Raw genomic sequence first — 24119 nt, 5'->3', positions numbered from 1 at the left:
ATTTAAATCCTGCTAGGTTTCATAATTCTAAGGTAACTATTTGGGCCTATCAGGGAACTAGTCTGTTGCTTGCTACATATTAATTTTCAGAGTAATATTTAAGAGACGGCGGGATTAGGAATGCTGTAAAGAGGGAAATGAGCCAGAAAATGACTATTTGTAAAATTAGATATTATTCTCTATCCAGGAGGTAAATGTACCATAATTTTCTTGGCTGATCCATCTACCTAGTAAGTTAATCAGCAAAGATTTCTTCTGAACTACTTCCATATTTTGGGTACACCCTTCCCCTGCTTAAGATACCAAAATATTTCTGGCAAATTTGTTATGATTACCAGAGAAAGGCAATTTCTAGACCAAGCAAACTAGATCTCCCTCTCAATACTAAGGGCCAGATGTACGAAAGGATTTTACCCATTCTGTGTCTATGGGAAAAAGCTTTCCTACATATGGCCCTAAATGTGTTATCTCTTTGGATCTGCAAGTGATCCTGGAAACCTCTTGTGAAAGATACCATTACTTGGAGGTATGTATACCATTGCAATAAGCTATTCTGCAATTCCATTGCCACTTGTAGTTCCAGTAAGAATAGATATGACCACCAATAGCTTCAGGCTGGAATACCTGTGCAATATATCATGAGTACCTTCTGATAAATATAATGAGGTGTGAAAATGAAAATCAAGATGCTATCTACAATGTTAGGATCAGTGCAATTGAGAAATTATCTATGCTTTACAATAAGTGGCCACACTTGTCTATATCTTCTTGTATATAAAATGAAGAGCCTGACCACTTCAATGGTCCCTTGTGATACATGGGCATCTTCTGCAGCTCTCCTAAGTAGTCTGCATTATTCATGTCTATTGCCAATATTTTTACTAGCTTTCATTTGTGAGTTCTCATCAAAAATTGCCTTTTGGTGACGACTGCCTCTTGATTTTATATGATGATATATCATACTATGCAGTGTCTTATTGCAGTGCATGCTGAAAGTGAAGGTACTCTTTTAACAACGTATTTAAAGGGTCTTATTTTTACTACCCTTCACTTCTGAGATTGTTGCAAGGTTAGGATCACCCTCCGAAGGGCAGAAATACTCATTTGTTACAGTGTCTAAGGTATTAGTTAAAAACTTAATTGGCTCTACTGTTTGAACTACTGAAAAAGTAGAATTCCCTCTAGGTTTCCTTCCCACTATAATAGAGGAGTGTTCATGGAGGGGGGACTCCTATCCTTGATTAGAGATGACTGTCATATGTTTGAATATAAAATTCCTGCCTGGATGTATCTTAAGTTTAATTATGTCCCCTCCTTTTGAGGGCCCGGTCTGGAAGGTGGTTCATTCGTGGTTCTCCAGGATCTTTTGAGCTTATCATATGATCTCTGTTTGAAAGTTAATTCTGCAAGGCCATCTCTTTTTTATTAATCACATCAATGACCTGAGAAGGATTTCCTCACCAGAGACCCAACTCTTAACAAGTGTCCTCTTCACCCCTCATTGGGACTTACCCTTGCACAATTGACTTAGGACAAGAGATGAAGTGAGTAGCAGGAGAGGTTTTATTTACTTCTGGCACTGCATCTTGCTGACCTACTTTCCCCAATTCCATTGCTTTATTTAATCTTTTTCTAGGTTTCTCAAAGATCACATATCTAAAAGGGAATCCCGCTTCATTAATCAGCTGTGGTAGACTCCCCCTTCCTCAATGATGCGCTCAAAACTGGGTGATTGTTCATCTTCACTGACCAAGGCTGACATGTCCTCCAACAATGAGAACATAGTGGAGGGGTAAAGCACTTTTTTAAAGGGGAGAGACTCAAGCAAATACAGTTGATTTTACTGCCATCCTTTCAATAACACTTGAAGTATATTCTTTAAAGTGTTACAGTTATCTAAGTTACTCCAAAAGCAAAGATCTAAAGTGCCCACAGCTTTTGTAATTAATGGTGATTTACTTTTATATTTCACTAAAGATTCACATTTTGTTTTCAAATTAAGCAGATAAAAGCAGAAATCCTGTAAGATTTTAATTTGAAAGTCCATATTTGTTGTTTGATATTCTATTGCATCAGAAATGACTTTCAATAAAGCAGACATCGAATCATGTGTACCAGAGATTGAATCCATGTTCAAATGTGGGGGGCACTTCCTCTTCTTTGCCTACTCTAGGAAGAAACGCATGTTATTTCAAACCATTAGTTACCAAGGAACCCAGTGAATGCCATGATTGTCTACATTAGTTAAGGGGGAAACTAATTTTCTCTTTTCTATGCTGGGACTGCATCTGCTGAGAGTTGTTTGTCTTGCCCTAAGTAAAAGTTAAATCTGCTGACTGTCCACGCTAAAAGTTATTGTCCTCATTAACACTGTATAAACCAACCTTGGAGCCCCTTTCATTGTTATCAAACCAAGTGTGAATTGTGGATTTGACAACACACTATACACTGGAACATCTTCCAGTGTCTGTAAACACTTTTATCTGAATTTGCAGAATCAATTAAATGTTTATCAAACAGTCTTAAACAAGCTGATAGATAACTTCTACCATGGTGGATTTGAGTCTTTATGGATATTTTCTTATGCTGGTAGCAGCTGCGGCCCATCCTTTGGGGTTGAGGAGCCACGCCCCATCCCCACCTTTTGCCCCTCAAGAAGAGTGTCTGTCAGGCTGAGCAAGGGTCAGCCTGACAGACACTCTTCATTTTCAGGTCAGGAAGCCAGGAGCTAGAAATGCCCTATTTGCAGAGGATCTCGGCTGCCTGAGCTGAACTCTGCTCGGCTGAAGAAGTCACAGCACTGTGGGTGTGACCTCTTCAGCCTAGAAAGGTGCTTTAAGGCTCTCCCCTTCATCACGAGGGGGAACATCACTGGTTGCTTTGATTCTGGGCACTTCAGTTTTAAGCCCTAAAGCGCCCAGGGCCGAATGTCAATCTGTGACAGCTTGTCACAGAGTGGAATGGGGTCAGCAGTCTCACTGACCCCATTCCACTCTGTGATGAGTTGGCACAACTGACGTCCCTCATTGGCCAGCCTTAGGTTAGCCAGAGAGGGAAGGCACCAGTCCCAACCCTCCTGGGACCTCAGAGGCAGAACGGAAGGTAAGTGTGTGTGTTTTTTTTAAAATTAATGTTTGGTGCGTGTGTGCATGTATGTTTGAATATTTGATAATGAGTGTTGTGCTTGGATGTGTGTGTCTGTGCGTGTGTGGATGAATGAGTGTAAATGTGCCTATGTGTCCCACCCACCCCGCCTCCCTCCTAACATTACCGGCTGCCACTGGCTGATAGGTAGCGTCACTGTGGTGGATTTGAGTTTTTATGGATATTTTCTTACCAACAAATTCACACTTCATCAGTGCATCAAGTTATTATCATACAGGGCATGAGATGTATTTCCAGCACTCACACTCTGAAAGATCGCCAGTCAACATATCAGTGGTGCTAATAACATACTTGAGTGCTGACATGCTCCTGATTCTCCATGCCCTTGGGTTAGTTGAATTAGGCATAGAGAGTGCAATATGGATGCTGGCTGTGAATGGAAAGAGAAGACTGCAGTGGTGCTCTATCACCATATTATGCTTTCTGCTTCTCACAGCCAAGATCACAAATCAAAACAAGTAGGTCATAAAAATGCCAAGAATATTGTGATGTCAAAAATATTATGGTACTTAAGATCAAAGATAAGGCTATTGTTTCTTCAGGTATGTAATATTATTTTTTAATATCATTTTACATATTATTGTTCTGTTTTGTTTGATATAGTTGTATAAAATGTAATTTTAAAGAGTTTGATCATTTAGTTATTCCAGAACTACAAGTGATTAGTAATACCATAATATTTGCTTGGTTTAGGATAGTTTTAAGATTTTATGTTATTTTTTAATTTACTTAAAAATTGGTGATTCAGTAGTAATTTAGTAGCAATTTGTTGGGTTTATAGGGGGCTAGGTGGAAGTTTTTTTCAATGCATTGTTTGATTTGTAATTTATGTAATTGTATTTTGTTATTGATAATTAAGTAAATTAACAAAATGTTTGATGTTTAATATGTGAGTTGTTTTTTAATTTGTTGTTAATTGGTTATCAGTTTATTTAATTATTAAATTCTCTTAGTGCATTTTATATGTATTATTTGTCTACATTGTAATGTATTTTATTAATTATTTTAATATGGATATTAATATTTTTGCATTTGTTATATCATTTATCATTTTTATGAATTACAATTTTCATTGTTTTTTAGGGTAGTAAGAGTGTTAGTGTTATGATTTAAAATATATTTTATATTTGTTTAAAATTGTAGTACAAAATGTGTTTTTTTACTTTGCTGTATTTAATTAAAGATGTCCATCCTAACTATGTCTATATCTGATGCCTCCATGGTCCTCCAAGGTCCAACTGCTGTTATTTACTTTGTAGAGGGAATAATGAATCTGAATACTCCTATGTCCAACCCATTGCCTACTTTTACTTATGTTGGAAGGGAACAGTAAATCTAATCCTTTGAAATTCAAACACTTTCCCTACTTTTGGTAATGTCTGAGGGGAAATAGTAAATCTGACCCTCTGCTCAAAGTCTAACACTAACTTTCTCTAATTTTGCTCACTTCAGAGTAGGTTAGTAAATGTGACCCTGCTAAAGTCACACTTTCGCTAGTGACTGTAATTATGCTTCCATAATTTGTGTAATTTTGGGGTTTTTGCACTCCTCTTGTCAAATGAATTTCGTGACATTATGCCATTGATCCTCATTGAAGCAAAACGTTAGGTAGGATTAATGGGAATGACAGGAACATGAGCAGCTGTCAGTCTCAGTACTTGTGTTTTTAGCACTATTCTTTTAGCACAAAATGTATTCTCACTTTCACATCTTGCATTCATATAGAACTTTAAATAGCATAATTGCATTTTGTTTGAATATATGTAATTTTACAGTTTTCAAAAGCAAATTGTGCAAATTTCTTCGCAGCACTCCCAAAGCCGGTTAATATTAAAAAGGAAGGCATTTTAAGTGTTGTATTAAGAATGCTATCAGAAGACAGTAATGGCAGAGAATTGACAATACTGTCTCTCCGATCATTTCAACTGGTTGACATTGGAGGAATGGGGCCTATTGATTTTCAGAAAGGGCCCCGAAATACCCTCCCCCACTAAAGAAACAAAATGCTGCATCAGACTCGCTTCCCCAACCTTACAGCATCTTAAAAGGAGTAGGGAGCTTCAAACTCAGCCTGCCTAGTAATAATATGCTCATATCACGATCCCATAAATCATCATCAGATATAACTAGGTGAATCTCCCCAGAATTTGCCAAGGAAAACAACACGTCAGACTGGGCTTGGTTACCAAAAGCCTTAACCCGCAGCTCCCAGCATTGCTGATTGCTTTAACCAACAAGTGCCAGAAGGGAAGCATTGTCTACAAATTCTCTCATGGAATGTAGCCAGGCTTCCCAGACTGCTTAAGGTAATTCCTGACAATTGGCTCCTCATGAGCACCAATATATTTGGCACTCAAGAAACGTGGCTCACCAACCCACTGGTAATTGCTGGATTCTACAGAGTGCACAAACCAGCAACAAAGAAAAATATTTTTGGAAGGCCATCTGGCAGCCTCTCGACATATTTTAACATCGGGCTGGATATGAAAGTAGAAATGGTTCTCTATGATGATATGTGGCATGCTATAACACTTGAAGGCAAAAGTCATAAGAAGCGCAAAATAAAATTCTTATTAATTGACCTTTACTTGAGAAAATGTGCCATGTAGTTGAAACCCTACGGGCAGCAGTATGCAACCAGTTTGGCTACAGCATCATCATTTGCAGCGACTTCAATTAGTTTCTTGTAGCTGGGGCTGACGACAGCCACTTAGCTTGTCTATCAACTAAGTTGCTGCAATGTTTCCAGGATAGGCATGTCTTTGTGTCCATTTAGTATGAACTGGAAGAGAGTTCTCCAGAGCAATAGAATCCAAGAACCTTTCAGGGGAAGAGTACCCTAGGTTACATTTTTGCCTTGCCTGATCTTCTCAAACAATTAAAGGGTTTTTAAATTCCCAACATTAGGGCAAGTGACCAATTACCACTCTACACTGAGCTGATCATATGCCCAATTCCAATGGATACTCAGCTGACAGTTGGATCTTCAAAAGGAGATGAAAATTCACAAGTCACAGGGCATATAAGACGGGCCGCTCTTTTTGGAAAAGCAGAATACCTGGAAATTCTCTAGGGGTCTTCCCTTTCACCCCTGATAGGTGAGAATCTGCTGAGCAAATGGGAAGAAATGGCCTGGGCTCCTCTCCTTCTTCTCATAGGCCGCCCGAGATGTGGTCCCCAGGCATGTTTGATAAGGGACAGCAAGCGGTGCATCTGCAGGCTGCAGAAACTGTGTCATAAAATTAAAAGTACAGTGTTAAAATCAGAATGTTTGGCACAGCTGCAAGTCATACGGAAACAACATAAGAAATTGGTCTTGTCTTTTAAACTCACACAGGTAGAAAAAGAGTGGTTACTTATTCATTCCCTTTTGGGCAAGCATAATCAAGCAGACCTATGGACGTTCATTAAAAACAAGATGAGTCATGACGGCATATGAAACAATGTGATTACTGAAGGATATTGGATAGAACTATAAATAAGCTATATGTAACTCACACGACCTCCTCAGCTTGCTTCTAGAATCAAAGTTGCACACAAGAAATGCAACAGCTTCATGAGCTTGCTCCCATGGAAAGGAAAGTCTTGCTTCTTCCGCGAAACATCAGGCCAGCGGGTGCTCCAGGGCCCAACGGCATTCCTGCACAAGTGTATATGGAGGATATTGAACTGTGGTCAATTATAATCCTGACTCTGTATAGCACCTGTCTGCTGACTAAAGCAATCCCAAATAGTTGGAGAGGCTCTATTTTATATCCAATTTATAAGAAAAGGGATAGCTAGGATCCAGATAATTACCGCTTCATTGCTCTCCTTGATATTGAGTCTAAAGTTTTGCTTCTGACCTTTTAAAATTACTGGAAAGGTGGGCAGAAACTAACAGCATAATTCCAATCCATCAAACAGGATTTTGAACAAAATCTGAGACAACTGACAATATAGTGGCACTCTCCTTTTTAATACAACAAGCTGCTAGTAAAAAGACTGCCCCTCTATATGCTTGCTTTGTGCACTATTTCGCAGCATTTGACTCGGTTGGTAGAAACCACCTCTGGAAAAAACTACAAGGTTGGGGCATACCTAGCAATTTCTTGATACAGCAACTTGGGTAAGAGTTAAGTTATCCACAACAGCATTAAGCAGGAAGATTTCCACTGATAATGGGTTGAAGCAAGGCTGTGTTCTTGGCCCGCTTCGCTTTAATTTGTATACAGTGGACATGGCCTCAGACTTAAAAGGTAGTAATGCAATCCTCCCCCAAAATTGGGAATTGTAAAATTACATTGCTCCAGTATGCAGACAATATTGTCCTGTTGGGCCATTCTAGAATAGGACTCCAAAAAGCACTAGCCGCTCTCCATAATCACATTAATTACAATGAGGCAAACAAGATGAGGGTGAATGTTTCAAAGACTGAGGTAGTAACTTTTGGGAGGGCGTCAAAAACACTGAGCAACTCCTGGACTTAGGGGTGTGGCTCGCAGTGAACGGGAGAACTAAAGTTCACCTCTGCCATCTTAAAACAAAGGCTGAATTGATGACTACTTGAGAATGGCAGCTATATTTGATAGAAAGTCCTTCCTAAATTCTCAATCGACGACGTGTGCTTGGAGCTACTATTTTGCCATGAAGTTTTTACAGGGCAGCTTATTAAATCAGTGGACCAATTTCAACTTAACGCTTACAAGAGAGTGTTTAAATTGCCCCAGTACGTCAGAGCCTGCCTAATAGAATTAGAATTTGGGCTAGAAGCCCAGAAGTGGGCTCTTATGGGCACCTTCTTAAAATACTATTTCAGGGTGCCATAGCACCACCTAACACCCTGAAATCGGCAATTCATCCTACAAATCCCTGGTTGCACTTTCTGGCCACAGAACCCAAGTCCCTCTAAATTGATCAGATGGTTTTAGACATGCTGCACCTCACACAATCCGCCTTTAAAAAGGTTCTAAAAAAGCAGGTCAGAATAATCTCCATGACAACAGATTTGACCAAATTAAACAGTACATCTAAGGTAGCAGCCATGGCACCATCTTATAACTTACATCTCTACGCATTGATTGAGCAGCGGTATTTAAGGTGTGCGAAGCATGTTTGAGAAAAATCATGGCTGCAAAGTTGATGTCTCTCAAGATCAAAGAAACAAACCCAAAATGGCACTCCTTTCTATGATCACTCACTGCAGGTTATGTGGACGGAAATCTGAATCATTTGATCACCTACTTTGTTGCTGCCTGGCACTGAGGAATGCACGTTGCACTTTGCTGAAACCTCTCTTCTTAAGACATGGTATAAGAACCTGTGCCCAAGCCATTGAAGGAACCGAGGGATCTAGCTAACTGTGGAAAGTTCACCTTCCAGTTACGAAAGTTGCTGAATGAAAGTAGCAAATCCAGCGAGCCTCCCGAATAATTTTGTTTGTACCTGCCTTTTTGACAGTTTCACCAGAGCACATACGTGAATGTTGTCCAGTAATAGAAACAGCGTCCTCCAGCACGTGTCACTTTATTACAGGAGATTTCACCTGTATCCGTCCTCTCGTTTCAGAAAAACAACTATATGCACTACTATTTCCACCCAGCTTTTGTCTTTCCCAGTTTAAGTTGGTATTTTGCCTCCATTACACTGAATTCAAGTGCCTTCGAGAGTTTTGTTTTTTTGGAGCATGCAAGTGATTCACTGGGAGGAAGTTATATCAGAGGTTCTCTGCATATGCCACTTTACCACATGAAATCTCTTTTTCTTGCCCCCCCCCCCTCTTGCACTTTATCTCCCTCTTAATGGGTAGATATTTATAGATTGATGAGATGTATCATTTTATAGTTGTTTTGACCAAATTTGATTTTTATGAGCTATGCATAACATGCTTTTATTGGGGAAAACGTCCTTTTGTTAAGATGTTGATTAATCATGCAATACAATTTTATTTACTATTTCAAATTTTGTGCAAATTTCTCATGCCCCTAACTTTAATTTGGGAGAAGATAGGACTTGTTGAACACAGACTCTCATATCTATTGCAGTGTCTGGCTTTTCTGGTTTCCATGAATGCAATGCTACAATTACCATAAGAATCAGAGTTTCAATCACTTAGGTACCCCAAAAAAGGCAAGTTGGATAAAGGAGAAGGCAGTGTGAAGTTTCTTCAGGTTCATGTCCCTCACTTCTAATTAACACAGTTAGGCATATGTTTGGGACACAAGAGCACTTGAGCGTCAGTTGCATTTGCTGGGTTCCTTGTTCTCCTAGTGAGAAAGAAATGTAATGATCTTTTGCTGAGCTTTTTCAGATGAACTTCTCTTAAACCCTTTCCCTATCTGGACTCTTGCTATGCTGGATTCTCGAATTCCTGAACTCTCCAGCTTACTGTACCTTGGAATACTGAACCTTTGCCCGCCATCATGAACTACTGACCCTTTTCGCTACATGCATGTGTATGTGCTCTTGGTTCTACTCATGGTGCCCGGCATGGCTGGGCGAGGTAGAATACCTCCTAGCTGAGAGATTGCCTTGAATGGAATAGATAAGGCTGAGGGTGCCAGGCAAGGACAGGCCCCAAACTTTCTGTGAACTCATGAATAATGCCAGAACGTGTCTTACTGCTACAAATGTATGCACGATATACGTGACATTTGGTGTAAACTGTCCACTTCTCGAACATTCTTGCCATGTATGCAATCTGTAAGAACTGTATAAATACCTGTTCAACGAAGTGCATAGTGTAACACATTCTCAGAGCTCTGCTGAGGGCATCACACAGCACTGTACAATGCAAATAAACCTCTAATGCTTTTTGAAATACGCCTTACTTGCCTGGCCCTACTAGTTGGGCCATCCAAGCAAAAGGCAGGGCAAAGGAGTCACACAGTCCCTGGTCAGTTCCACAACATTTCTGGTGTCAGACATGGGATTGCTGGGTTCTCTATTTACGGGGGCTGTCATGACGAGAACAGACAAAAACCGGCCAATTCGCAGTTTGTGCGAGGTCTCCTCCTGCCCGCTGACCCACTGCAGACAACAGAAATCAGCATCCCAGGAGTGTCCAGATAAGGTGCAAGGGGAACTGGGATTAATTAAAGAGGGATAAGATCAAAGAGGTATTCTCTATTACAATGGACCAGCTTGAGCCCTCTTCAGGTGAAAGGCCCAGGGTCGCTCCCTGTTGTCTGACCCTCCGAAAATATTCCGGACCTGTGAAGGATGGGTAAGTGGGGAGGATGTAACATGTGTGGTTCCCTGTGTGGATGTCTTCCCGTTTGTGTGATTGTATGATGTCTTGACTCCAAATACATTGTTGGTAGCCCCCCTAACTGCGGTGGCTAGAGGTGTCCCCAGCTACAACTCGCTGTTTGTTGAATGCAAGAAAAAACATGTGTTTGCCTTTATTTCTATGCAAATCCTTTCTTTTTCTCTAGCCTTGTAACACTATCTCTTTGCTCATTTTTTCCTCTCTTTTTCAGCAGCAAGCATGGCGGTCCCTAGGCAATTCGACACTCAAAGCTCCTACAATCTCTATTCCAGTCTTCTGTGCACTAGAGAGTAATGTGTAACTGCTGTGAAAGGGACAGGACTAGGGAGGAACCAAAATAGGATACAAATGTTATTGTCACACTTGCATCACTCAAGTGGCATAAATGTGTAAACATTTATCTGAACTTATGGGAGAAGGGGGAATGACACAGAAAACATTGCTATCCTTGTGTCATGTTTGGAATGGATATACTTCTGAAAAGCCTCGTTTGAAATTTCCTGATGATGGTACTTTTGATCTTGATAGGTTGATGCATTTGCACGTTTTTTGAGAGGTTCCTCACCCAAGGAAAATTGAATATTTTTACCTGTGGTCTGTAGAAAGTGTCCCTTTTTGACATGGTCAATTCCCCACTTTTTGCTTGGTAATTGATGCAATGTTGACTGAAAGTGCAATGGGTTTCTGCTAACCAGATCCCCAGTGGCAGATCTCTTTGCCTATCACTGTGCAATTGTTCCCCATTTGGCAATACCTTTGGCCCTCCTGTAAGTCCCATGTAAATGGTACCCCTGGTACCTATGGCATTGGAACCAAAGAGGGTCCCCGAGGGCTGCACCATGTATTGTGCCACCATCAGGGAACCCTGTTGCCTAGCACATTCAGACTGCCATTGCAGGCTGTGTGTCTTGGTGCAGCTAAACGTGAAAACACGACATGGCACACAGCCTCTGTGCTATGTCCCCTAACACTGTGTGCAAGTCACCCCTAAAGCAGGCCTTACAACCTGAAGGGAGGGTGCATTATATTAATGTGAGGACATATCTGCAAGAGCAGAAATGCCTCTGTTATGTCTTTGTCAATTCTTAGACTTAGTGAGTAAACAAGGAAGCCATTTAAATACATGTGCTGGACACTGGTCAATATGAGTTCCACAGCTACATCATGGCTTCACTGAACATAGGTGTTAGACCTGACAGCCTTAGGGTAGTCACCCCTAACTTTTTGCCTGCCTCCCTCCATTTTTTTGGACACTGTTTTTGCTGGTTTATAGACTCTGCGCACTTTACCACTGCTAACCAGTGCTAAAGTGCATATGCTCTCTCCCTTAAAACATGGTAACCTGGAATCCTACCTGATTGGACTATTAATTTACTTATAAGTCCCTAGTAAGGTGCACTTTATGTGCATAGGGCTGGTAAATTAAATGCTACTAGTGGGCCTGCAGCACTGGTTGTGCCACCCACTTAAGTAGCCCCTTTTTCCTTGTCTCAGGCCTGCCATTGCAAGGCCTGTGTGTGCAGTTTCACTGCCACCTCGACTTGGCATTTAAAAGTACTTGCCAAGCCTAGAACTCCCCTTTTTCTACATATAAGTCACCCTTAAGGTGTGCCCTAGGTAACCCCTAGGGCAGGGTGCTGTGTAGGTAAAAGGCAGGACATGTACCTGTGTAGTTATATGTCCTGGTAGTGTAAAAACTCCTAAATTCGTTTTCACACTACTGAGAGGCCTGCTCCCTTCATAGGCTAACATTAGGGCTGCCCTCATACACTGTTGAAGTGGCAGCTGCTGATCTGAAAGGAGCAGGGAGGTCATATTTAGTATGGCCAGAATGGTAATACAAAGTCCTACTGTCTGGTGAAGTCGGATTTAATATTACTATTCTAGAAATGCCACTTTTAGAAAGTGAGCATTTCTTTGCACTTAAATCCTTCTGTGCCTTACAATCCACGTCTGGCTGGGCTTGGTTGACAGCTCCTTGTGCATTCACTCAGACACAAACCAAACACAGGGTACTCAGCCTCACTTGCATACATCTGCATTTTGAATGGGTCTTCCTGGGCTGGGAGGGTGGAGGGTCTGCTCTCACACAAAGGACTGCCACACCCCCTACTGGGACCCTGGCAGACAGGAGTAAACTGAAAGGGGACCTGGTGCACTTCTTAGCCACTCTTTGAAGTCTCCCCCACTTCAAAGGCACATTTGGGTATAAAACAGGGCCTCTGCCCTACCTCATCAGACACTTGCTGGAGAAGAAACCTGAACCAGAAACTACATCCTGCCAAGAAGAACTGCCTGGCTGCTCAAAGGACTCACCTGTCTGCTTTCTACAAAGGACTGCTGTCTTGCTGTTGCCCTGCTGCCTTGCTGAACTCTTGTCTGGCTGTGAAAGTGCTCTCCAAGGGCTTGGATAGAGCTTGCCTCCTGTTCCTTGAAGTCTCAGTACCAAAAAGACTTCTTCCTTTCACTTGGACGCTCCGTGCGCCGAAAATTTCGACGCACAGCTTGTTTTGCGGCGAGAAAAACGCCGCACACCGACGCTGATCGACGCGACGCCCTCGGGACGATCGAGACTTCGACGCACAACCTCGCAAGGACAAAGCCGCCCGACTTTCCAGGAGAAATCGACGCGACGCCTACCGTGAGTGCGAAACTTTGACGCACGGCCTCGCAAGGACAACGCCGCCCGACTTCCAAGGAGAAATCGACGCGACGCCTGCCGTGAGACCAAAATTTAGACGCACGGCCTCGCAAGGACAACGCCGCCCGACTTCCAAGGAGAAATCGACGCGACGCCTACCGTGAGATCGAAACTTCGACGCGCAGCCCCGCAGAACGACGCGCAGCCGAAAAATAAGCAGGAGAATCCACGCACAGACCCAGGACATCTGGTAATCCCCGCGATCCACAAAAAGAGACTGTCTGCGTGCCAGAAAACGACGCCCGACTTCCCCGCGTGGAAAAGAACGACGCAAGTCTGTGTGTGCTGAGGAGAAATCGACGCACACACCCCTTTTTCCACGCATCTCTTCTCCTGTGGCCCTCTGAGGAGATTTCCCACCAGAAACCAGGTACTCTGTGCTTGAAAGACACTTTATTGCTTTTTAAAGACTTAAGACACTTTATATCACTTCCCCGTGATATTTCTACAATTTTCCATTGCAACTTTATTCTTTTTGACCTACAATTATCCTGATAAATATTATATATTTTTCTAAACACTGTGTGGTGTATTTTTGTGGTGCTATATGGTGGTATTGTATGATTTATTGCACAAATACTTTACACATTGCCTTCTGAGTTAAGCCTGACTGCTCGTGCCAAGCTACCAGAGGGTGGGCACAGGATAATCTTGGATAGTGTGTGACTTACCCTGACTAGAGTGAGGGCTTTTGCTTGGACAGAGGGTAACCTGACTGCCAACCAAAAACCCCATTTCTAACATTGGTGATCAGCGGTGAGGATAGGACTTGTATTTGTGCAGTGACATACAGTAGCTAAATATCTCACTACCTACCCACAGTTGAAGGTCAACTTGGTTTTTATCTCTTTTTGAAAATCCGTTTTTTCCTGACAATTTTCAAAAAACTAAATCCTCACTCAACATGTCTCTGACTGGGTCTCAGACAGGGGACTTTGACCTAGTCCAGTTGGATACATACACGGTCAAACAACTAAGAGGATTCTGCAGGGCATTAAGGGTACCCACCCAAGGGGCCTCCAGAAAGGAGGACTTTCAAGTGGCGCTGAGGGCCTGGGCAGAAGCCCATTTAGAGGATGATGAGGAAGGGGAGCCAGAAAATGGCCCCTCAGAAGGATTTTCACTATCTATGGATGGTGTTACCACTGCAATTGTGCACCCTTCCAGACCAGGGAGCAGTGTCTCCATGCAAAGCCTGACCGCAGAGGAAAGGAGAGAGGAAAGGGAGTTCCAATTGCAAATGGCAAAACTGAAAATTGAGGTGCAACAGGAGGAGAGGAGGGCAGAAAGAGAAGCCAAACAAGCTGAGGCTGAAAGAGCAGCCAAACAGATTGAAGCTGAAAGGACAGCCAAACAGATTCAAGCAGAAGCTGAAAGGGCAGCCAAACAAGCAGAAGCTGAAAGAGCAGCCAAACAAGTGGAAGCTGAAAGAGCTTTGGCTGAAAAAAAACTATTGTTGGCTCATGAACTGAGTCTCAAGGAGCTGGAGATCAAGGCAAGACAGTCTGAATCCAGCAATAATGGTGGCAGCATACAGACAGGACCTGCTGGAGAAAAGAAGGTTTGTATACCCAAAAATGTGGTGCCCAGTTTTGTGGTGGGAGATGACATAGATAAATGGTTAGCTGCTTATGAAGTTGCACTAAGGGCTCATGAGGTTCCTGAAGGGCAATGGGGGGTAGCTATGTGGGGTTATGTGCCGCCATTGGGGAGGGACACACTTCTCACATTGGATCCACCGGATCAAAACACATACCCACTCCAGAAAGCCACTTTACTTGCCAAGTTTGGGCTGACCCCTGAGGGATACCGTCAGAGGTTCAGGGACAGCACCAAACAAACCACACAAACATGGGTAGATTTCTTTGATTTCTCTAGTAAGGCACTGAATGGATGGGTGCGGGGCAACAAAGTAGCAGATTATAAAGGTTTATATGACTTGATCCTGAGAGAGCATATGCTTAATGTTACTTATACAGATTTGCGCCAGCACCTAGTAGATAGTAAGCTGACTGATCCCAGGAAGCTTGCTGAGGAGGCGGACCTCTGGGTTAGCACCAGAGTGTCCAAAAAGGTACCTGGGGGGGACTCCCACAAAGGTGGTCAGGGTTCCCAACAGAAGAAAGAGGGGGGAGATAAACTTACAGATAAGGAACTCTCTAAAGGCCCCCAAAAGAATTCCCAGGGAGGGGGTGGCAACCTTCCTTTTCCAAATTTGGGAAAAAGCCAGGGACATTTGACAGGTCAGGAAAATCTAGCCCCAAATGCATGGAGTGTTACCAATATGGTCACTACAAAGGCGATCCACAGTGCCCCAAGAGGGCACCGTCCACTACCGGACAGGCACCTGGGTTGACTAGTGTAGCACTCGGGGGGGAGATGGACCCAACTAGCTTTGGGGAGCAGGTAGAGATTTCCCTAGTGTCCCTGGGAGAAGGAGAAATGGTGCCCAAGGCCCACATGCCCAGAAATACTTCCAAGTACCGGCAGTGGGTCACCATTGATGGGCAGAGGGTGGAGGCTCTGCGTGACACAGGAGCCAGTATGACTACTATCAAGAGTCAGCTGGTGTCAGCAGAGCAGATAGTACCTAATACATTCCACCAGGTCAGAGTCGCTGACAATCGCGAGAGTCACCTACCGGTGGCTCTGGTTCCCTTTGAGTGGGGGGGGGTCTCTGGTACTCTGAAAGTAGCTGTGAGTCCTGCCATGCCTGTAGATTGTCTGTTAGGCAATGACCTTGAGCACACTGCTTGGAAAGAAGTGGAGCTCAGGTCTCACCTGGAGATGTTAGGGTTACCTGAGTGGGTCTGCATGACCACACGGTCCATGGCTGACCGAGAGGGAAGTCAAGGGCATCTGGAGCCTGGAACGATGGCCCAGAAAGCTGCCAGGAGGAGGGACCAGGGGTGCGGGAAACCGGCCCCCGCTGTTCCCACAGTGGCTGACGGGGCTCCTGAGGAGGAGGCTTCCGAGCCAACTGGGGAAGACATCGCCGCCCTAGGTGACTTACCTGAGCTTGCTGGCTGGCAAGTTGAGGGTGGACCCACCAGGGAGGAATTCTGCAAGGCGCAGAAAGAATGTCCCACTCTAGAAGGTTTGAGGAAACAAGCCTCAAACCAGGCAGCCGGCGACGCCTCTGGCGATCACCACCTATATTGGGAGAATGATCTCCTCTACAGTGAGCCTAAGGTTCCGGGCTTTGGGGCAGCACGTATGCTGGTGGTCCCCCAATGTTACCGAACCTTCCTACTGGGTCTGGCTCACGACATTCCCCTGGCAGGACATTTGGGGCAGGGCAAGACCTTTAACAGGCTTGTCACCCACTTTTATTGGCCCAAAATGAGGACACACTCAGACAAGTTCTGCAGATCCTGTCCTACCTGCCAGGCCAGTGGTAAAGCAGGAAAAAGGGTTAAAACCCCCCTGATTCCACTTCCTGTCGTTGGCACCCCCTTTGAAAGGGTGGGCATCGACATTGTTGGTCCCTTGGACCCCAAAACTGCCTTAGGCAACAGGTTCATCCTGGTTTTGGTGGACCATGCCACCCGTTACCCAGAGGCAATCCCTCTAAGGACAGTAACTGCACCGGTGGTGGCCAGAACCCTGATGGGGATATTTACCCGTGTGGGATTCCCCAAGGAAATAGTGTCTGACAGAGGCACTAACTTCATGTCTGCATACAGGAAGTCTCTGTGGGATGCGTGTGGTGTAACTTACAAGTTCACCACACCCTATCACCCCCAGACGAACGGTCTTGTGGAGAGATTCAACAAGACCCTGAAAGGCATGATTGGTGGCCTCCCTGAGGCCATGAGGCGTAAGTGGGACGTCCTCTTACCATGCCTTCTCTTTGCTTACAGAGAGGTCCCCCAGAGAGGGGTAGGGTTCAGTCCCTTTGAACTTCTCTATGGGTACCCTGTCAGGGGACCCTTAAGCATTGTCCAGGAGGGATTGGAGAAAGCTCCAAAGACACCCCCTCAGGATGTGGTCAGCTATATGTTGGCCCTCCGCAACCAGATGACCCGCTTCTGGAAAGAAGCCCAAGATAACCTTGAGGCCAGTCAAGAGGTGATGAAACAATGGTATGACCAGAAGGCCACCCTGGTAGAGTTTCAACCTGGAGACAAAGTGTGGGTAATGGAGCCAGTAGAGCCCAGAGCTCTCCAGGACCGCTGGTCTGGCCCATTTGAAATAAAGGAGCGGAAAGGGGAGGCCACTTACCTAGTGGACCTCAAAACCCCTAGGAATCCCCTAAGGGTGCTCCATGTGAACCGACTAAAAGCTCATTTTGAGAGGTCGGAGATCAACATGCTTCTGGTCACAGATGAAGGAACGGAAGAGGAGAGTGAACCTCTCCCCGACCTCCTCTCTGCCCAAGAAGGTGATGGGTCAGTAAGCGGGGTCATTCTGTCTGACTCCCTGACTCTAAATCAGAAAGGAGACTGTTATGAGCTGTTGGAGCAGTTCTCCCCCCTGTTCTCCCTTACTCCTGGGCTGACCCACCTCTGTGTTCATGATATTGACACCGGTGACAGTCTCCCTGTGAAAAACAAAATTTACAGGTTGTCGGATAAGGTGAAGGCCAGCATCAAGGAGGAGGTCTCCAAGATGTTGACTCTAGGGGTCATTGAGAAATCCAGTAGTCCCTGGGCCAGCCCAGTGGTATTGGTCCCTAAGGCTACTGCCCCAGGTGCGAAGCCAGAACTCCGGTTCTGTGTGGACTACCGGGGTCTCAACTCCGTCACACGGACTGATGCTCACCCCATCCCCCGAGCTGATGAGCTCGTGGACAGGCTAGGCGCTGCCAAGTTCCTGAGTACGTTTGATCTTACTTCAGGGTACTGGCAGATCGGCCTAACTGAGGGGGCCAAGGAAAGATCCGCATTTTCAACCCCGGATGGCCATTACCAGTTCCGGGTGATGCCGTTTGGGTTGAAAAATGCCCCCGCTACCTTCCAACGGTTGGTTAACGGGGTCCTAGCTGGCAAGGATGCCTTCTGTGCAGCCTACCTGGATGACATAGCTGTCTACAGTTCCAGCTGGGAGGAACACCTGCTTCACCTCAAGGAGGTGCTTCAGGCCCTGCAACAGGCAGGCCTGACCATCAAGGCCAGTAAGTGCCAGATTGGGCAGGGTTCCGTGGTGTACTTAGGACACCTAGTGGGTGGTGGCAAGGTGCAGCCACTCCAGGCCAAGATTGAAACTATCAAGGCCTGGCAACCACCCCGAACACAGACGGAGGTGAGAGCCTTTCTAGGCCTCACAGGATACTACCGCCGATTTGTCAAGGGCTATGGTACCATTGTAACACCCTTGACAGAACTCACTTCCAAGAAGCAACCTAAGTTGGTGAATTGGACAGAGGCTTATCAGAAAGCCTTTGACGCCCTGAAGGAAGCCATGTGCACGGCCCCCGTACTCATGGCCCCTGACTACTCCCAGGAATTTATCGTGCAGACAGACGCTTCAGAGCATGGCATAGGGGCAGTCCTAGCACAGCTGAATGAGGAGGGCAGAGATCAACCGGTAGTCTTTATTAGCAGAAGGCTATTACCACAGGAACAGAGGTGGAGTGCTATTGAACGAGAAGCTTTTGCTGTGGTCTGGGCACTGAAGAAGCTAAGACCCTACCTGTTTGGGACTCACTTCCTGGTTCAGACAGACCACAGGCCCCTCAGATGGCTCATGCAGATGAGGGGTGAGAATCCAAAACTCTTGAGGTGGTCCATTTCCCTACAGGGGATGGACTTTACGGTGGAACATCGCCCAGGGGTTGACCACGCCAATGCTGATGGTCTCTCCAGGTACTTCCGCCTTAGCGATGAGAGCTCCCAGGAGGTCGGGTAGCTCTCCCCACTTTCAGCTGGGGGGGACACATGTTAGACCTGACAGCCTTAGGGTAGTCACCCCTAACTTTTTGCCTGCCTCCCTCCATTTTTTTGGACACTGATTTTGCTGGTTTATAGACTCTGCGCACTTTACCACTGCTAACCAGTGCTAAAGTGCATATGCTCTCTCCCTTAAAACATGGTAACCTGGAATCCTACCTGATTGGACTATTAATTTACTTATAAGTCCCTAGTAAGGTGCACTTTATGTGCATAGGGCTGGTAAATTAAATGCTACTAGTGGGCCTGCAGCACTGGTTGTGCCACCCACTTAAGTAGCCCCTTTTTCCTTGTCTCAGGCCTGCCATTGCAAGGCCTGTGTGTGCAGTTTCACTGCCACCTCGACTTGGCATTTAAAAGTACTTGCCAAGCCTAGAACTCCCCTTTTTCTACATATAAGTCACCCTTAAGGTGTGCCCTAGGTAACCCCTAGGGCAGGGTGCTGTGTAGGTAAAAGGCAGGACATGTACCTGTGTAGTTATATGTCCTGGTAGTGTAAAAACTCCTAAATTCGTTTTCACACTACTGAGAGGCCTGCTCCCTTCATAGGCTAACATTAGGGCTGCCCTCATACACTGTTGAAGTGGCAGCTACTGATCTGAAAGGAGCAGGGAGGTCATATTTAGTATGGCCAGAATGGTAATACAAAGTCCTACTGACTGGTGAAGTCGGATTTAATATTACTATTCTAGAAATGCCACTTTTAGAAAGTGAGCATTTCTTTGCACTTAAATCCTTCTGTGCCTTACAATCCACGTCTGGCTGGGCTTGGTTGACAGCTCCTTGTGCATTCACTCAGACACACCCCAAACACAGGGTACTCAGCCTCACTTGCATACATCTGCATTTTGAATGGGTCTTCCTGGGCTGGGAGGGTGGAGGGTCTGCTCTCACACAAAGGACTGCCACACCCCCTACTGGGACCCTGGCAGACAGGAGTAAACTGAAAGGGGACCTGGTGCACTTCTTAGCCACTCTTTGAAGTCTCCCCCACTTCAAAGGCACATTTGGGTATAAAACAGGGCCTCTGCCCTACCTCATCAGACACTTGCTGGAGAAGAAACCTGAACCAGAAACTACATCCTGCCAAGAAGAACTGCCTGGCTGCTCAAAGGACTCACCTGTCTGCTTTCTACAAAGGACTGCTGTCTTGCTGTTGCCCTGCTGCCTTGCTGAACTCTTGTCTGGCTGTGAAAGTGCTCTCCAAGGGCTTGGATAGAGCTTGCCTCCTGTTCCTTGAAGTCTCAGGACCAAAAAGACTTCTTCCTTTCACTTGGACGCTCCGTGCGCCGAAAATTTCGACGCACAGCTTGTTTCGCGGCGAGAAAAACGCCGCACACCGACGCTGATCGATGCGACGCCCTCGGGACGATCGAGACTTCGACGCACAACCTCGCAAGGACAAAGCCGCCCGACTTTCCAGGAGAAATCGACGCGACGCCTACCGTGAGTGCGAAACTTTGACGCACGGCCTCGCAAGGACAACGCCGCCCGACTTCCAAGGAGAAATCGACGCGACGCCTGCCGTGAGACCAAAATTTCGACGCACGGCCTCGCAAGGACAACGCCGCCCGACTTCCAAGGAGAAATCGACGCGACGCCTACCGTGAGATCGAAACTTCGACGCGCAGCCCCGTAGAACGACACGCAGCCGAAAAATAAGCAGGAGAATCCACACACAGACCCAGGACATCTGGTAATCCCCGCGATCCACAAAAAGAGACTGTCTGCGCGCCGGAAAACGACTCCCGACTTCCCCGCGTGGAAAAGAACGACGCAAGTCTGTGTGTGCTGAGGAGAAATCGACGCACACACCCCTTTTTCCACGCATCTCTTCTCCTGTGGCCCTCTGAGGAGATTTCCCACCAGAAACCAGGTACTCTGTGCTTGAAAGACACTTTATTGCTTTTTAAAGACTTAAGACACTTTATATCACTTCCCCGTGATATTTCTACAATTTTCCATTGCAACTTTATTCTTTTTGACCTACAATTATCCTGATAAATATTATATATTTTTCTAAACACTGTGTGGTGTATTTTTGTGGTGCTATATGGTGGTATTGTATGATTTATTACACAAATACTTTACACATTGCCTTCTGAGTTAAGCCTGACTGCTCGTGCCAAGCTACCAGAGGGTGGGCACAGGATAATCTTGGATAGTGTGTGACTTACCCTGACTAGAGTGAGGGCTTTTGCTTGGACAGAGGGTAACCTGACTGCCAACCAAAAACCCCATTTCTAACAATAGGGATGGTTGGAATCAAACATCTCACATAAGTAAACCCTGACTGATTCCAGTGATGGATTTAGACATACATGTAGCCAGAGGGCACATTAGAGGTGCCCCCTGAAAATCTACCAATTACGGTATGCTGACTGACTAGTTATAGGAAGTCTGCCAACACCAGGCATGCTTCTGATCCCCAAGAGTGAGGGCCATTGCTCTCGGGCAGCCAGAACAAAGCCTGATCTGGGAGAGGTGTTTACATACCCCACCCAACAGGATGACCTGCGAATCTGCATTTCAAGGCATGGGGCTTCAATGAAACCCACTACCCTTGGTGTTCAGATCTGGCCTTTATAAAAGGAAAGATGCTGACCACCCCCTGCCCCAGGTTCCATTTGGCACTAGGACAGGCAGGAAAATGAGTAGTCAGAGAGGCATGCCCACCTCTGAGGCCAGTCCTACCCCTATGGTGAGCTGCCTGATGTAGACACAACTTTTGAAAGTCTGCCATATTGGTTATGGCAAAACTAGGAATTCTGGGACAGGAGTATGCCCACTTCCCATTGGAAGTAGTCACATACGGGATGTATTGAACCCAGCGTGAAGTAGGCCATTGGCTACTACCATACACTCCCTGAAACGTCTCCAAATACAATATTAAGGAGGGCCCTGGCACCAGGAAATCAGCTTTCTGCTGACCTGTGAAGAAGATGGACACCAAGAGATGCATAAGCAAAGATTAGGGAGGAAGACCTGAATTGGACCCAGCCCTGCCGGTCTGTCTCCTGCTCCAGTTGAATTGCACCAAAGGTGTCTAATCCTGCAAGCTGTTGTGCCTTCAAAAGTCTGGGAAGACTGACCCAGAAACTCCAGTGGAGCAGCAGAGCTTCTTCTCTGCATCTTGCAGGCACTGGAAGAGAACTGTAAGGACTACGGATCAATTAAAAACCAACACCAAGAAGCACCACTGCACCTGTGCTGCTTAGGCCCTGTTGAAGTGAACTAATGGTGACAGCATGGGCCCCAACCCCGTGATAAAGTCCACCTTGGACTTGCCCACTGTGGACTCACCGACACTGCCTGCAGTCTCCTCCTGTAGGTCCCCTCAACCAGCACTGCTCCCAGTGAAGAAACCCGACGCCTCAAGACATCTATACACCCGTCTCCCTTGGCCCATGTAGAAGAGGACCTAAGGTATCCCTATGCTTCCAAGCATCATGAGAGCTGAGCCCACTTGTTGGTTCTGCCTGACTGCCCTCCCAATCCAAACCTACAGCCTCTTTATAACTGGGCAGATCCCTGTAGACTAACATTGGGAACCCAACACTGTTCTGCACTTCTGCATCTAGCCACCCCAGTGCCCTTCAAAGTAACCTGTTTGTGTGGCCTCGGACCTTGCCCCATATCCACCTTGAGTCCAGGAGATTGGTCCTGTAGGTCGCTGTACTATACCTGTATCTACTTGTTTTTCCTCGATAGGATAACATTGCCACATCTGAAAAATGCACTGTCTAGCTTTGAGAACTGTAGAGAGTTTTCTTACAAAAAGTACTTACCTGATTATATTGATTCTGGTGCCTAAACATATATAAAGATATTTGTTATTTTGTAAATTGATGTGGATCTCTTTTGTGAGTCATGTTTCTCATTTATTGACAGTGTGCCTATGGAAAATGTCTAAAACTCTGCTCTGATAAGCCTGAGGCTGTTCGACCACACTACCCACTTTAGAAAGAGCATCTTGGGATTGCTAGAGCTAGTCCCTGTCAACTCATAAGGGTACCCCTGGACTCTTTGCACAGTACACCTTGTTTTTTTATACTATATAAAGAGCAAGCTTTCTACATGGTATAAAGTTGGTTCATGAAGATATGATAATTCTGTAATTGCTAGTTTGAAAGTCTCTTATAAGAAGCTTGAAGAGAAATTGCACGACATTAAACAAGAGACTGAGAGGAATTTAGGGGGTTTGCATGCACAGTCAAGGGTTATCCTCTAGGCCCCAGTAAAAGAGAGAGAAACAAGACCACCACCATCTAATGAGGATGTATTGGACTACTTCTCAGGAATTAGCTCACCTCCTCCCCAGAATCAGGTTCCATGGGAGCTGGGCCAAATGACTGCTGCATTCTTAACCATTTCCAGCGGCTGGGTGAGTGAGGCAGTTGGACAAGGATGTGATATCCTCAGCAAAGCTCAGAAATTCACCTACTCTCCTCCTAGAAAATAAGGGCTACCCACATGTTCAGGCGAACATTGGTATAAACATTACAACATGCACAAATGTTCATATGAAATTCATTATAGATATAAGGAATAAAGCAGAGCATTCTGCGTTGAATCAATCAGTGATAAACTCTTTCACTAAGGTCAGTAATCATTCTGTCTGACACAAATCCATCAAGGACGTGGGAACTAGTGTTTGTAGTAAGTTCCAACCAAAGGTTTTATTCATAAATATCATCAAACACGACTTCTTGAGTGTTGGACCAGGTGAGACCGTGATAAGTGCACCCCAAGTGCGGCCGGCGAAAACAAAAATATATTTCCAGTATCTTGAAGTAATTGGTGTATTGATACACAAAATTGGGCAGCCACAATTGTTTAAATTATATACAGTCACATAGGTTGTTGCCCTCCTGTAAAAAAAACACAAGGGAGGTCTGTCTATTTGAGTGTTGACGTTTCAACCCTATGTGAGGATATCAGGATCTGATCATGGCAAAAAATAACCTGGGGTGATGAGTGGTAAGTTTATGCCCAAGAAACTTGCCTGTGAACGCCTTTATTTACAGTCCACTCTACGCGCTGCTGTCCTTGAGAGCAGATCTGCAGACGAAACACATTTGTCTTCTCACACCATTACCTTGGTCATGTTCCT

The sequence above is a fragment of the Pleurodeles waltl genome, chromosome 6 (assembly GCF_031143425.1).
Source record: "Pleurodeles waltl isolate 20211129_DDA chromosome 6, aPleWal1.hap1.20221129, whole genome shotgun sequence".
Taxonomy (NCBI): domain Eukaryota; kingdom Metazoa; phylum Chordata; class Amphibia; order Caudata; family Salamandridae; genus Pleurodeles; species Pleurodeles waltl.
Note: the sequence above shows the minus strand (reverse complement) of the source record.